Raw genomic sequence first — 16,817 nt, 5'->3', positions numbered from 1 at the left:
CTGTAGGGGTGCCTGGGTGGCTCAGTCAGTTAAGCATCTGCCTCCGGCTCAGGTCATGATCCCACGGTCCTTGGATTGAGCTCCGCATTGGGCTCCTTGCTCAGTTGGGAGTCGACTTTTCCCTCTCCTTCTGCCCCCTCCTGCCCCACCCCCAGCTTGTGCTCTCTCTCTCAAATAAATAAATAGAAGTCTTTTTTTAAAAAGGAAATCTTACTGTAAAAATATTGGTGAGTAATAATTTTTTACTGAAGGTTTCAAGGGAGACAGGGAAGTGGTTATAACAATACACCACTTGCAGCATGTTTTAAATATTTTCTTGAACATTTTTCTCTCCCTAAAGTTACTCAAACATCAGTCTCATATATTTCTCTTTCTCAAATCTATTCAACTTCCCACCCTGTCTTTGATACTCTCACTTCTCCTCCTCCTCTTTCTCTCCCAAGATCTTCCTCTTTGGGCCTCTTCACCTTCCTAAAGTAGAACAAGTGGTGTTCTTCTGGTTTCTTCAGTTTAGAACCTCACCTCCTTAGTAGGTACTCTGAAGAAAGAAAGGCTTTACCCATGATACACCAATAATAGACTATGGGAAAGAAAAGGGGATTCAATCATTTTTCTTTCTTTTTTCTTTTCATTATTATTTCTATTTGAAATTGCACAAGGGAGGAAATTTTTTGAGTGTGCAATACAGTAGAGAATATACCAAAATACGAAGCCTTCAAGGACAATCCTTTGCACCTAGACAGAGTGTCTGTTAGGGCACTAAAGGATTAAATTATTTGCCTTGGCTTTTGTACTTCCTTAGTGCCAAATGGCTAGTTTTAAATCATTTACAGCTCAACTTGTTAAGGCTTCTCTGTATACATCCTAAAAGAATGTATTGCAAATACTTTCTGTATGATTTTTAACCCACTCATGCTCTCTCACTTAAGGTGTCTTTTATGTCTTCCAGATACAGCCCATTTCTGATTAAAAAAAAAAATGTGTTGCTGAATCTTTCTTTGAATGAGTAAGAGCTCAAGATGCAATAGGCTTCCTGCTAGGCTTCCTTCCTTTCGCCAGTGTGGGCTGTTAACTATATGAATGTAGGTCTAAGGAAACTGGAGAAATTTTCAGCATTACACCATTCAAACAAATGTTCAATGTCCAACCAAATAGCTAATTCTACATGAGACAAAAATAGATGAAAATGTGTTATTTGTGATTCAGCTTGACTTGCTTTTTTGACTTAGCAAAGAACCGATTTCATTTTTATATCCTGCTCTGTTCTCTACAGTGCCTTAAAAACATAGTATAGAAACTTAAATATATATATATATATTTATATAACAGATATATATCTGTTATTCCCAGTGGCCCAAAATGGATATTTTTAAGTCTAAAAGCAAAAATAGAATGGAATTCACTGTAGTGCTGCTTTCAGTGTAATTTAGGTCTTTTGAGGGGGGCAGGTGTGTTAAAGAATCATACTGTGTTTTCACTGGTTATAAAAGCAATATGTTTGTGGTGAGGACAACATAATGTATAGAGAAGTTGAATCACTATATTGTACACCTGAGGTTAATGTAACATTACATGTCAACTATACTCAAATTGAAAAAAATGTTAAAGGTACTATTAGATAAAAATGTAATTCTTAAAAATTTTAATTCCAGTGTAATTAGCATACAGTATTATATTAGTTTCAGGTGTACAATATAGTGATTCAATAATTCTATAGGTTACTCAGTGCTCATCATGAGAAGTGTACTCTTCATCCCCTTCACCTAATCAGATCATTAATGAACAAATAAGCAACAAGCTAATAGATTTCAAATATAATGCAACATCTCAAATGAATCTCTATATAAAATGTTGGAAACTCTTGAAATTCTATGTATATGGAATAAAACTCAATTTATGACTATTTTCATAACACTATCCACTATATATTCTTGTCACCATAAGTCTAATTTTATCTTTTTTAACTCCACAACTAGGCAATTATGGCAATTGTTACATTAGCAACCTCAGAACCTATATATTTTGGTATAGGCATCCTTATAGTCTACTGTCATCAGCTCAGTTTGGCCATGTGACTTAGTTTGATTAATGTGGCACGGGGAAGCATGTACCAAGAGAGGCTTGGTAACTGCTTACACTTTGAGACTTTTCCTCTGAATGCTGTTTTAGGGCTCTGAACCACTATGTACCTGAACCAGATGTCCAGCAACTCTGTTGTAGCATCCACATGAAAAAATGAGGATGCTCAATTAGCCCTCAGATGTCCCAGCCATCTCAGGTGAGGCTCCACATATGAAAGAAGGAACCATCTTGAACATTTCAATCCTATCAGACACCATAGAGAACAGAAGAACAGCCATCTGTGCCCAGATCTAATTGTAAAATAATTCAAAAAAATTTGTTATTTTGCTTAAGTCTTTAAGTTTTGGGGCAATCCCATGCAGCAATAGACAACCAAACCAGCAATATAATTATTTTATAAGCAAATAGTTGTTTATGTGCATTTACATTTATACTAATTTATTTTATCACCCTTAAAGAGTAAATATAATCCTTTATTATAGGATAATTTTTCTTCTTCATGAAATAAATCCATTTGAATATTAAAAATATATATGTTTATTGTGAAAAATTATAAAAGACATGAAATAAAAATCATCAGTAAAAAAAATCATTAGTAATCCCCAAACCCAAAGATAATCACTATTAATATTTTGGGATATTTTCTTTCAGTATTTTTTCTATAGACATGGCTAGTTTCAAGGGCATGGAACCTTGTGCAGTCACATAGGACTCGTGTTCAAAAGGCCCTACATTTGGTTTAAGGCTCTACTAATGCTATCTTGGAATTATTAATAATTTTTGAACAAAAGATCCTATGTTTTCATTTTGGTTTAAGGCTCTACTAATGCTATCTTGGAATTATTAATTTTTGAACAAAAGATCCTATGTTTTCATTTTACACTGGACCCTTATGTAGCTAGTTCTGTCTACACACATTCATGTACAGACATATACAGATTTTATACACATATATTACATAGATATATAATGTATTCATAATCTATGTTGTTAAAACCCCAAAATTGGGGCACCTGGGTGGCTCAGTGGTTGAGCATCTGCCTTTGGCTCAGGTTGTGACCCTGGAGTCCTGGGATCAAGACCCACATCAGGCTCCCCTCAGGGAACCTGCTCCCTCTGCCTGTGTAAATGTTATTTTTATTTATTAATGTTTTATTTATTATTTTTATTTATTTTTTAATATTTTATTTATTTATTCATGAGAGACACAGAGAGAGAGAGAGGCTGAGACAAGAGACATAGGCAGAGGGAGAAGCAGGCGCCATGCAGGGAGCCTGATGTGGGACTCGATCCTGGGAATTCCAGGATCATGCCCTGAGCAGAAGGCAGATGCTTAACCTCTGAGCCTCCCAGGTGTCCCTGTAAATGTTATTTTTAATACTTGCATAATATTTCATCATATGAAAACAATCATGTATTTAATTATTTTTCTATTTTGACACCTAAATTATATAAAGCTTTACTATTATCATAAGGAACTTTTAAAATATTATTTTAAAAATGTATTTCGGGCAGCCTCGGTGGCGCAGCGGTTTAGCGCCGCCTGCAGCCCACGGCGTGATCCTGGAGACTCAGGATCGAGTCCCACATTGGGCTCCCTGCATGGAGACTGCTTCTCCCTCTGCCTGTGTGTCTCTGCCTCTCTCTCTCTCGCTATGTATCTCTCATGAGTAAATAAAATAAAATCTAAAAAAAAAAAACTGTATTTCTAGGAGCACCTGGGTGGCTCAATTGGTTAAGTGTCTGCCTTTGGCTCGGGTCATGATCTCAAGGACCTGGGATGGAGAGCCATGTCTGGCTCCCTGCTCAGTAGGGAGTCTGCTTCTTCCTCTGCGCTGCCACACCCGCCCCCCCAACCCCCCCACTGCTCATGCTCTCTCTCTCTCTGAAATAAATAAAATATTTAAAAAGTATTTCTAATTATTTCCTTAAAATAACATCTCAGAAGTAAAACTAAAGGGATAAAGGGACTTGAACATTTTTTGGAACTTTGTCTTTAAATTGCCAAATAGCTTTTCAGAAAGATTACTATTACCAGCAGTGTAAGAAATTCTCTTCATATCCTCAGCAGCAGAGAATATTATAATTAAAAAGTATTTGGTAATTGAGTAAGTTAAAATATTATCCAGTTAATTTCCATTTCTTTAACTACTAGTAAAGGAAGCTTTTAAAAAATATATTCATTAGTCATTTTTATTTCTTCTTGAAATTGCCCAAGAGTGCAAATTTCTCTACATGGTTCTTAAGGTCTTTTGTGTCCTACCACTCCAGCTTTATCTTCCCCAGGCCCCTCCTTCTCAACACCCCCAACTCTATTCTAATTTCCAACCATACTGAATTTTATTCAGTTCCTAGAATTTGTCATGCATTTTCTTGCTTCTGGCCCTTTAAATATCCTACATACTCTTCTGGACATCTCTTCCAATATCTGTGTCTGGTTAATTTCTATTTGTCCTTCAGTTCTCAGCTTACACATTTCTTTCTTTGAAAGCCTTCCCTGAACCCTAAATTAAGCTGGGTGTTCCCAAATCACCTTGGTCTTCTTTTTCTCCTCCTCCTTTTTTTAGTAAAATTTTTATTTTGCGATAATTTTAGATTTACAGAAGAGCTGCAAAGATGGTATAGAACACCCATATATACCTTTCACCCAGCTTCCCTTAATGTTAACATGTTCACAGCTGTGACACATTTGTCAAAACTAAAACTGAACATAAATGCTATTACCTAGACTTTATTTGGCTTTCACTAACTCTTCTGCTCCTGTTTCAGGATCCAGTCTAGATACTGTATTGCTTTAGTCCTGTCTCTTCAGTTCTCCTGTACTTCTTATGTTATAGTACTTCATTCTAGTTGCTTCCCCTTGTAGAATACAAACTTTGTGACAGCAAGGACTAATACTTTTTACCATTGTCTCCCTAGTTCTTATAGTATCCATAGTAGCAGGTGCTGTATATGACTGCATATAAGGTAAGATTTTAAAAAAGAATATCTTGGGGTACCTGAGTGGCTCAATTGGTTAAGCATCTGAGTCTGAGTCTTGATCTCAGTTCAGGTCTTGATCTCAGGGTTTTGAGTTCAAGATTGGCATTGGGTTCTATGCCCAGTGGAGATTTTCTCTCTTTTTTTGAGAGATTAAAAAAACAAAACAAAATAAAACAAAAACCTCTCAAAAAAATCACATTCCATTTAAGTTTTTACAAAATCTGGGGATGCCTGGCTGGCTCAGTGGTTAAGCATCTGCCTTTGGCCCAGGGCATGATCCTGGAGACCTGGGATCGAGTCCCATGTCAGGCTCCCTGCAGCCTGCTTCTCCCTCTGCCTATGTCTCTGCCTCTCTCTGTGTGTGTCTCTCATGAATAAATAAAATCTTTAAAAAATAAGTTTTTACAAAATCTCTTGTATTATGGTACATTTTCTTATTTTATTTAGAACAATAAAATAACATTCAAGGCTAAAATGACCTCATTGAGAGCCTGGATGTTTGTAGAGATCATCTGTTGGAATGAGTAAAAATGGAGGCAAAGACATTGAAAAACATTTAGTTATCTGCATTTTTAGTATTTTAGGGGTTTGACCTCACAGTTATAAGGACGGGATGTCCTTATAAACAAGGGTTTTAAAAAACAGGGAATGGAGACAGAAGGAGAAAGCCTTTTGGGATCCCTGGGTGGCGCAGCGGTTTGGCGCCTGCCTTTGGCCCAGGGCGCGATCCTGGAGACCCGGGATCGAATCCCACGTCGGGCTCCCGGTGCATGGAGCCTGCTTCTCCCTCTGCCTGTGTCTCTGCCTCTCTCTCTCTCTCTCTCTCTGTGACTATCATAAATAAATAAAAATTGAAAAAAAATATTTAAAAAAAAGAAAGCCTTTTTATAAAGTTCACTTAATGTTTTTAATTTAAATTTTGTTAGTTGCCATATAGTGCGATATTGGTTTCTGCAGTAGAATTCAGTGATTTAACATTTACACACAACACCCAATGCTCATCACAACCAGTGCCCTCCTTAATATCCATCACCCATCTGGCCCATCCCCACCCACCTCTCTCCATCAACCCTGAGTTTTTTCTCTCTAAGAGTCACTTTTGGCTTCTTTCCCCTCTGCTTTTTCTTCTTTTCCCCCTTCCCATATGTTCATCTGTTTTCTTTCTTAAATTCCACGTATAAGTGAGATCAATGGTAATTGTCTTTCTCTCTGACTTATTTCACTTAGGATAATACACTCTAGCTCCATCCATGTCATTGCAAGGGGCAAGACTTCATTCTTTTTGATGACTGAATAATATTCCATTGTATATGTATACCATGTTTCTTCTTTACCTATTCATTAGTCAAGGGACATTTGGGCTCTCTCCATAGTTTGGCTATTGTTAATAATGCTGCTATAAACATCAAGGTGGATGTACCTCTTTGAAACTGTATTTTTGTATCCTTTGGGTAAATACTTACTAGTGTAATTGCTGGATTGTAGGATGGTTCTATTTTTAACTTTTTGAGGAATGCCCAAACTGTTCGTTCTCCAGAGTGGCTGCATCAGTTTGCATTTCCACCAATACTGCAAAAGGACTCCTTTTTCTCCACATCCTTGCCAACATTTGATGTTTCTTGTGTTGTTAATTTTAAGCATTATTACAGGTGTGAGATAGTATCTCATCATGGTTTTGATTTCTATTTCCCTGATGATGAACATCTTTTCATGTGTCTGTTAGCCTTCTGGATGTTTTCTTTGGAAAAGTGTCTATTCATGTCTTCTGCCCATTTCTTACCTGGATTATTTGCTTTTTGGGTGTTGAACTTGGTAAATTCTTTATAGATTTTGGATACTAACCTTTTATCTGATACATCGTTTACAATATCTTCTCCCATTCCATAGGCTGCCTTTTAGTTTTGTTGATTGTTTCTATTGCTGTGCAGAAGTTTTTTTTCTTGATGAAGTCCCAGTAGTTCATTTTTGCTTTTGTTTCTCTGGCCTCTGGCAATGTGTCTAATAGGAAGTTCCTATGACAGAGGTCAAAGAGGTTTCTGCCTTTGTTCTCTTCTAGGATTCTTTTTAAATATTATTTATTTATTTATTTATTTATTTATTTATTTATTTATTTATTTGAGAGAGAGTGAGAAGAAGAGCAGAGGGAGAAGGACAAGCAGGCTCTGCACTAGCACCCAGGGTGAAGCAGGGTTTCATCTTAGGACCCTGAGACCATGATCTGAGCCAAAATCAAGAGTTGGAGACTTAACCCTCTGGACCCCCAGGTACTCCTCTCCTCTAGGATTTTGATGGTTTTGTGTTTCACATTTAGGTCTTTCATCCATTTTTAATTTATTTTTGTTTATGGTATAAGAAAGCGGTCCAGTTTTATTGTTCTGCATGTTGCCATCCAGTTTTCTCAGCACCATTTCTTTTTTTTTTTTTTTCTCAGCACCATTTCTTGAAAAGACTGTCTTCTTTCCTGCTTTGTTGAAGGTTAGTTGACCATAGAGTTGTGGGTTCATTTCTAGATTCCCTATTCTGTTCCATTGATGTGTGTGTCTGTTTTTGTACAGTACCGTACTGTCTTGATGACTACAGCTTTGTAATATACCTTGAAGTCTGGAATCGTGATGCCTCCAACTTTGTTTTTCTTTTTTCAGAATTGTTTTGGCTATTTGGGGTCTTTTGTGGTTCTATACAAATTTTAGAATTGTTTATTCTAGCTCCGTGAGAAATGCTGTTGGTGTTTTGATAGGGATTGCATTAAATGTGTAGATTGCTTTGGGTAGTGTAGCTATTTTAACAATGTTCTTCCAATCCATGAGCATGAAAAAGAAAAAAAAATGCAGCTATTCAGGGGAGAAAGTGGAGTACTTCTTTAGTCAGATCTACCGCATATTACCTGGAATTGCTACAATACCTTCCTTTTTTTTAAGATTTTATTTATTTATTCATGAGAAACACACAGAGAGAGATGTATAGACACAGGCAGAGGGAGAAGCAGGCTCCATTCAGGGAGTCCGACGTGGGACTCGATCCCGAGACTCGATCCCGAGACTCGATCCCGAGACTCGATCCTGAGACTCGATGATCACACTCCGGGCTGCAGGCGGCGCTAAACCGCTGCGCCACCGGGGCTGGCCCTACAATACCTTCCTAAACGTATCTCTGAACCCTCTCTCATCCATCTACAATCTGCTCTCCATCAATGTCTAGAGTGATCGTTTCAAAATTCAAGTCTCTCACTTAAAAAATCATAATAGCGGCTTCCTGCTTGGCTTAGTCAGTAAAGCATGCAACTCTAGGGTCATGAGTTCCAGCTCCACGTTGGGAATAGAGTTTACTTAAACAGACAAAAAATGCAATGGTTTTCCAACTGGTCTTCAAAAAAAATAAAAATAAAAATCCTTAACAACCTACAAAGTCTTGAGTGCTCACTATCCTGCTTACACTTTCAACCCACCAACCTACAAATCTCAGTCCAAGCCTCACTTCTCTGACCATGTCTATCTTCCAGATACAGACTTTCAGCATTTTATTGAGCTTTTTAAAATAGCCCTTGTTAGAGTTATGGTTGTAATTATAAACTCTATGAGGTCAAGACCCAGGTCAATTTTTGCTCACTTTTGTATCTCCAACATCTAGCAAAGTACCTGGCACAGGTAGTTTGTAAGTACCTGCAATTAGCTGAAAAACATGAATGAGACCTTTCAGCAAGAGTAAATTATCTACTTAATGGTCTAATGGGGTAACCTTTAATATTTGTACTGTTTGGTTTCTGGGCATCCAAACATTACTCTAAGTCCTGATATCATGAAACTTGACCATCTAACCTGATTAAGACCATTCAACTCTGCAATTCTGACATCAAATACATGTCTAGCTTAAGTGAAGTTTTTTTTTAAGATTTTATTTATTTATTCATGAGACACACACACACACACACACACACACACAGAGGCAGAGACAGAGGCAGAGGCAGAGGGAGAAGCAGGCTCCATGCAGGGAGCCTGATGTGGTACTCAATCCCCAGTCTCCAGGATCACACCCCAGACTGAAGGCGGCACTAAACCCCTGGGCCACCAGGGCTGCCCTTAAGTGAAGTTTTATTTGGAGATCCTCATTTTAAATATCAAACTAGTAATCAATAACTGACATCTGCTGATTCTCTGAAAAGTCATTTCCATTTAATTTCAACCTAATAATTATTACACAGGAGTTGTTCCCCAAGTTTTCTTGGCTGAGGTCCTTCTTCAGACTTTCCAAGGTCCTCCCTTGTTAAGGACCTTTCAGGGATCCCATTTGAAAATGAGGGCTCACATTCCAGTATTTGTATCTGACATAGAGAAGGAACATAAAACTCCATGCAGCATGTACTTCATAAAATCTCCGTGAAGAATGAAGTTTCTCTTCTCTGTATCTTATTCAGTTCTGTAGCTGGTATACCTTTTATAAGCATGAAGAGTAATTAGGAGTTACAGGGAACTGTATCTGGTTATATAGAAGGCATTGCCAGATTACAGTTCTGTGTACTTCATATAATCTGTGGAGTAAGGCTGAGTTAACAGCAATTGTATCTCCCCTGGATACAGTGCTCTGTGCAATGTGTCCTGCTTATAATTTGCATGGATAAAGTTATTACAAGAAGTTGTGTTTTGTAGTTCTCAAGGGGGAGGAGTAGATGAAACAGGTGAAAGAGATTAAGAGGTACAAACTTCCAGGTATGAAATAAATAAGTCACAGGGATGAAAAGTACAATATAGGAAGTATATCAATAACATTGTAATTGGGCAGCCTGGGTGGTTCAGCAGTTTAGCACCTATCTTCAGCCGAGGGCGTGATCCCAGAGACCCAAGATCGAGTCCCACATCGGGCTCCCTTCATGGAGCCTGCTTCTCTGTCTGTGTCTCTACCTCTCTCTGTCTCTCATGAATAAAAAAAAACAAAAAAAACAACAAAAAAAACATTGTAATCACTTTGCATGTTGATAGATGTAACTACACTTATCATGGCAGATAATGTATGGAATTGTCAAATCAGTATGTTATACACCAGAAACTAACATAACATTGTATGTCAAATACACTTCAATTAAAAAATTAAATTAAATTAAAATGATGCATCAAAATATTAAAGAAAAATAAAGGTGTTTTACACAGAGAAGCCATGATGCTCTACATTCCCCAGGCTACTTCCTTACTCTCTGCCTATAGGCCTAACCCAGAGTTCCAATCCCACAGAACTCTGTTCCTGAAATGCTCCATTCACATCTTCTTTCTCTTTTTCCCTTATTGTCTTTTCAAATGATCATTGAATTAAAAAGAAAGCCTTCCTACTTTATTTTTCCATAACGTTTATCATCATCCAACATGATAAATATTTTATTTTATTTAAGATTTTATTTATTTATTTGAGACGGAGTACAAGCAGAGTAGCAGGCAAAGGAATAGGGAGAAGCAGGCTCCCCGTTGAGCAAGAAACCTGACTCGGGCTCAATCCCATGACCTGGGGATCATGACCTTGAGCCAAAGATAGTAAACCAATTGAGCCACTCAGGCACCCCCCATAATAAATATTTTATTTGTTCCCATGATTTATTGTCTGTTTCTCTTCCTCTCACTAAAATGTATGCTGCATGATGCAGGAATCTTTGACTATTTTATTTACTGTTGATGGTCCTCATGCTTAAAACACTGCTTAACACATTGTAGGTGATTAACAAAGATCTGCTGATGGAATTAATGATGCCTAATCTACAGAATAAAGAACATTCTAGGGATGCCTGGGTGGCTCAGGGGTAGAGCATCTGCCTTTGGCTCAAGGCATGATCCAGGAGTCCCCGCATGGAGCCTGCTTCTCCCTCTGCCTGTTTCTGCCTCTGTGTGTGTGTGTCTATCATGAATAAATAAATACAATCTTAAAAAAAAAAAAAGAACATTCAAGACTAACTATATTATACATAGGGTTAAAAGTTCTTCATTTCAGTTGCTGAGCAAAATTCTCAAAGTTAAGGAAAAAAAACCCTACTACTTTGGAAGAGAATGTAGACATGTGGAAGAAATGAGGTGCAGAATTAGGGAATTTAGACTGGAAATAACACCAAGGAGTGAGCACTTGGAGACAGACTAGATATAGCTCTATATAACACACGCGGCTGGAGCCTTGGTTGCTAGAAATAACTGCCCTGAATAATTTCTGGGAGTTTATATCATCACGGCTCTGCATGGCTCCACCTGCCCTCAGGTCTTGACCACTTAACTTGCTTTCTTGCCAGACAGGTGTAAAGAGATGAAAGCAGAGTCAAGGACTTTATAGTCATGGGAACAGGGTAAGGCAAATTACTGGGGGTGAGGACTAGGCTTCTACAGCAGTTAAAGGAACCTGGTCCACCTGACCAGACCCATACAGGCTCTGACTTTCCCAGGGCCTCCTTGGAGAAGCCAGTTAGCACAACTCAGAACGAAATTTTTTCTCTTCTTTCCTGCATTCCAACAGATTGTACAGAGATCCATACAGCCTCTCCAGAGATGTCTCATATGATCAAGCAACCAGCTGTGTCTCTTCAAGAAGCTGTACCCCTTTTTTCCTTATTCTTCCTTCTCTGAAATTATAGTCATCACCCCTCTTCACCCATCCCCAATACACAATAAAAATTAGCTCTCTAAACTTTGTCTTTAGGGTTTTGTTTTGTTTTTTGTTTTTTTGTTTTTTTTCTAGAAAACTGGGGCTAAGACATAGAGGAGTTATCACAATTCAGAAAAATTGTGCAAAACATAGACATATTTTTTTAAGATTTAATTTATTTATTCATGAGAGACACACAGAGACAAGCAGAGACATAGGCAGAGGGAGAAGCAGGCTCCCTGTGGGGAGCCCAATGTGGGACTCAGTCTCAAGACCCCAGAATCATGACCTGAGCCACCCAGGTGTCCCATAGACATATCTTTGAGCTTAATTTCTTGTGTGCCTTACTGCAAAAAAGTATGTTTCTACTTCAAAATAGTTATAATATTAATATCTAGCAAAGTTCAAATAACCGTAAAGTGAGAGATTGGTAGAATTTCAAGTGAAGACCACAAGACATGGAGATGAGGTATTGTAGTCAGAATGACCTGTCTAAAATTCCTTTTCATTCATTCATTTATTCATTCAATCAACAAAGAATATGAATATAGGTGCTAGAGACAGGACAGTGAACAAGACACATGAGCCCCTCCCCAAGGATCTTAAATATTCCCAGAGGAGGTAAATGATAAACAAATGTTTATCATAATATCAGATGGCAATAATTGATATGAAGAAAAACAAAGAGAAGAGGATAAAGAGTGATGAAATATTTTTTAGATAGGATGGTCAGGAAAGGCCTCTATGGGGAAAACCGAAGCAGATACCTGAGTGAAGTGAGAGAGGTATTCAAGTAAACACCTAAGGATTAGCACCCAACTATGCACACATATAAATTGTTAGATTAGGGATCCCTGGGTGGTGCGGCGGTTTGGCGCCTGCCTTTGGCCCAGGGCGCGATCCTGGAGACCCGGGATCGAATCCCACGTCGGGCTCCCGGTGCATGGAGCCTGCTTCTCCCTCTGTCTGTGTCTCTGCCTCTCTCTCTCTCTCTCTCTGTGTGTGTGTGACTATCATAAATAAATAAAAATTAAAAAAAAAACATGTTTAAAAAATTGTTAGATTAGCTTCGAACTAAGAATAAATAAATAGAATGAGGCAAAGAGAAAAGTGTTTGCTTTCTTTTTTTATCTCAAAATCATCTAAGCCTGAAGCTCTCCTAAATTCCTCTTGGTGACTGGTTATATTTTTAAAATTAATCAACATAGCAGAAATTGAAGATACTTCTTTCTTCCTCAGTGTGAGGTTATTTGTTATCTTATGTTAGCTCCATGCTTTGCCTGGTATTATCACTGTTTATTCATGCATCTCATATCAATGTAGTATGCTATGTACTTTGAATGCAAAGTCTATATATTTTCAGCATTACATTTCCTGAAATATCCACCACAGTGTCTGTCATAGAGTAAGCAAGTAATTATTTGCTGAATTAAAATTGTTAATTCTACTATATAGTAATTACTACGATTACTATAGGTAATTTTTGGATTAAATCATCTGACTCCTCAAAAGTCCTAAATTACAAATAAATGTTTAGTTTTAGTCTCTTTGAAACTATGTTTATGCATGCACTGATTTTTTTTTTCTTTAGAGAGAGAGAGAGTGTGTGTGCACATGTACCTGTGCGGGCAGTGTAGGGAGCCAGGAGACAGAGGGAGAGGCAGAGAGAGAATCTTTTTTTTTTTTAAGATTTTATTTACTCATTCATGAGAGACCCAGAGAGAGAGAGAGAGGGATCACGCCCAGGACCCCAGGATCACGCCCTGGGCCGAAGGCAGGTGCCAAACCGCTGAGCCACCCAGGAATCCCTGAGAGAGAGAATCTTAAGCAGGCTCCAGGCCCAGCACAGAACCCATGGGGCTCAATCTTACAATTGAGATCATGTCCTAAGCCAATATCAAGAGTTGGATGCTTAACCAACTGAGCCACCCAGATGTCCCTGCATGCACTGATTTTTAAAAAAATAAAATATCTTGCCTTGGACAAGTTTACCTAACTTCTCTGAGCCTTAGTGTAGAGCCAATAGGAATAACAGTTCTTATTTGATAGTACTTGTTGGTGCAAGAATTTAAGAAGGACATAGTATATAGGGCCAGACACATGGTAGTATTTAATAAATTGTTGGTCATTCAATCAAGAAATTAGGAATTTTCAGGACATCTGGGTGCTCAGTGGTTGAGCATCTGCCTTTGGCTCAGGGCGTGATCCCAGGGTCTAGGATCGAGTCCTGTATTGGGCTCCCCGCAGGGAGCCTACTTCTCCCTCTGCCTATGTCTCTGCCTCTCTCTCTCTGTGTCTCTCATGAATAAATACAATCTTTAAAACAAAAACAAAATTAGGAATTTTCAAGGTTGATGTAAAACCAGGTTATTTGATCATATGCGCTAGTTATTTGTTAACAGCATGTGTCATTAGTTATTTCCTATGAAGATACCATGATATTATCACAAGATTCTTTCTTTAATCAGTCTTATTGAGATAATTTACATGCAACAAAATTAATCAATTATCAGTCTATAATCTTTGATGAATGCATACAGTTGTATAATTAACTCTACAATCTGTAGAATATTAATATTGCTGTAAAAAGTGTCCTTACATTCACTTTGCAGATAGTTCCATCCTTCCACCCCCAGACCTAGCAATCACTGATTTGTTTTTGCAAAAGATATTTTTTATTTACTAAGCAAATATTTATGAAAGCCTTCTATTTGGAAGTCCTTGAGTTAAGATACTTCATAGAATACAAAAATAAGTAAGACACAGTTTGTGTCCTTAAATAGCTTAAAATCTAGCGTAGTTTTATATAATTCTGAGATTACTCGTCTACAAATAAAATGGGACTAAATTTCAACATGAACTATGCCTACGAACAAGGAACAAGAAGAAAAAGTATTGCAAATGATCACTAACTTTTAGAACACTGAACAAAATAATGTACCTTCATGATGCCACTAATTATGATTTCTTTTAAAAGGCACAAATTTATGATTGCATGATGTTCTGGATAATTATTAAAAAGTAAACTATTTTTAAAATCAAGTGACATACATACAGAAAAAAAGTACAGAAATCCTAAGTGCACAGCTTGATCTTTCCAGGATATTTAATGTCAACTTAGACCAGCTTTCTGACCAATACAGTAAAAAGACAACATCCTAAAGCTTTTTGGTTTAGATAGAATAACTGCATCATTGGAAGAAAGAAAGAGATAACAGAATGATGCCCTGTAAAGGCTCACATAGAATTGTGGGGATAAATAGTGAGAAAATGGATGGTACATTAAAATTCATGAGGAGATGCCATTTAAGTTCCATGAATAACAAAGTGATTATTATTCAGGATCAAGTTTTTCTTTCATCATTACAGAAAGACACAAAATCATTATCGTGATCTGCCATGTGTTTTTCCTTTGTTATTGGATGCTGGGACAAGCCTATTAAATGTTTTGTGTTACCCAGGGGAATGGTCACAGTGGTGAGTAATGGTGGTCTCAGTGCACATGGCCTTCTACGGTTCTCATTCTATGTATATTTAGACCAGAGGAAAGGAACAAGTTAAAAAGATGGGCAGAATGGCTAGGTGGGCATTTTCTTGTGGTTATAAAGAACTGAGTCTATTCTTAACCTTATTGCCTCTTGCTGCATGCTTTACTCTTTCCAATTCGAGAATAGACGAAGCTGGTATTTGCATTTGGAGCCTCTTTAGTCAATACAACGGGACTATACAGTTCTTTTGAAAAGGGGTAATGTATGTGAATTGAGAAAGGGTAATAACATCAGGAGAAGAAACAATCTGGAAAGATACTCCTATAAACATTCATATAGGTGGGTCAAAAATTTACCTACATTATAATTCCATAAACAAAGAATATATTGCTCTTTATTTTCTTCAGTGAACATAATTTTCCTTGCAAACTTCCATAGTGGGAGCAAACGAACAAACAAACACCCCCTAAACTTTAAGCTTGTCAATTCAAGGTAACAATCTTTCCTGTTTAAGTAATCACTACTGAATAATATATTTTCTTTTGGATAGGTGCAAAATCTTCCATGTTACTTCCTCCTTACCCTTGCTTCTTTTCAAAATAGTGTCCGGCTGTAGTAAAGGATTTGTGATCTCATGGTGTCAGGGAGAGAAGAGGCCTCAGGCCAAAAATACATCCTTGTGGCAGAATGGCATCCCTGGACTGGTGGCCATTGAGGGCCCCTTTGAGATGTGGCAGGTTTTACCCTGCCTTTAGGTAGTGTGCTGGTGTCATCCCCTGGGTTGGTGGTTCAAGCCGTTCTCTCTAAATACTGTAGCCTCTTAGTTTCTGCAAGACTCTCCCCAATTTCTGTGCTTTCTCACCAGCATGCTCTGTAGGCCACATAGGAGCCTTGACCACTGCTTCCAGCCAATCCATCCATGCACTTCTCTCTGTCCCTACTGAACAATCACTAGACTGGATGTTGCACCAAGTCAAATAGAAACAGGGCATGATTTATTTTTTCCCTTTGACTTTCTCTTCATGCTATTTAACTTAACTCCCTTCTCTAGAAAGTTGCCCGTTGGAAGAAATTAAGTCACAGGGATCTAACTCCTCTTTCCCCTTTCAGAGTCTCCCTCTACCCTTTACTTCCTCTTTCTTTCTTTTAAGATTTTATTCATGAGAGACAGAGAGAGAGAGAGAGAGAGAGAGAGAGAGAGAGGCAGAGACACAAGCAGGCCCCATGCAGGGAGCCCGACATGGGACTCAATCCCAGGTCCCCAGGATCACACCTCGGGCGGAAGGCTGCGCTAAACCGCTGGGCCACCGGGGCTGCCCTTCCTCTTTCTTTCTGAAAAGGCTTTCCCCATATCCTCCGCTTCACTAGAAGGGGGTGGGCACTGTATGGCTCCATATTAATGGCAGATGGCATCTTTTCTATGGCACTTATGAAAGACATCATTAAGAGTGGATCCTGATAGAATAGGGTAAGTTGTCTTTGCCTGAAAGACAACTGGGAACTGGGGTTTAGAAAATACTGTTCTGGCTTCCTTTTTTTTTTTTTAAGATTTTATTTATTTTTTTCATGAGACACAGAGAGAGAGAGAGAGAGAGAGAGAGAGAGAGAGAGACAAAGACACAGGCCAAGGGAGAAGCAGGCTCCATGAAGGGGGCCTGA

This window comes from Canis aureus, chromosome 16 (genome assembly GCF_053574225.1).
Source record: "Canis aureus isolate CA01 chromosome 16, VMU_Caureus_v.1.0, whole genome shotgun sequence".
NCBI lineage: Eukaryota > Metazoa > Chordata > Mammalia > Carnivora > Canidae > Canis > Canis aureus.
Note: the sequence above shows the minus strand (reverse complement) of the source record.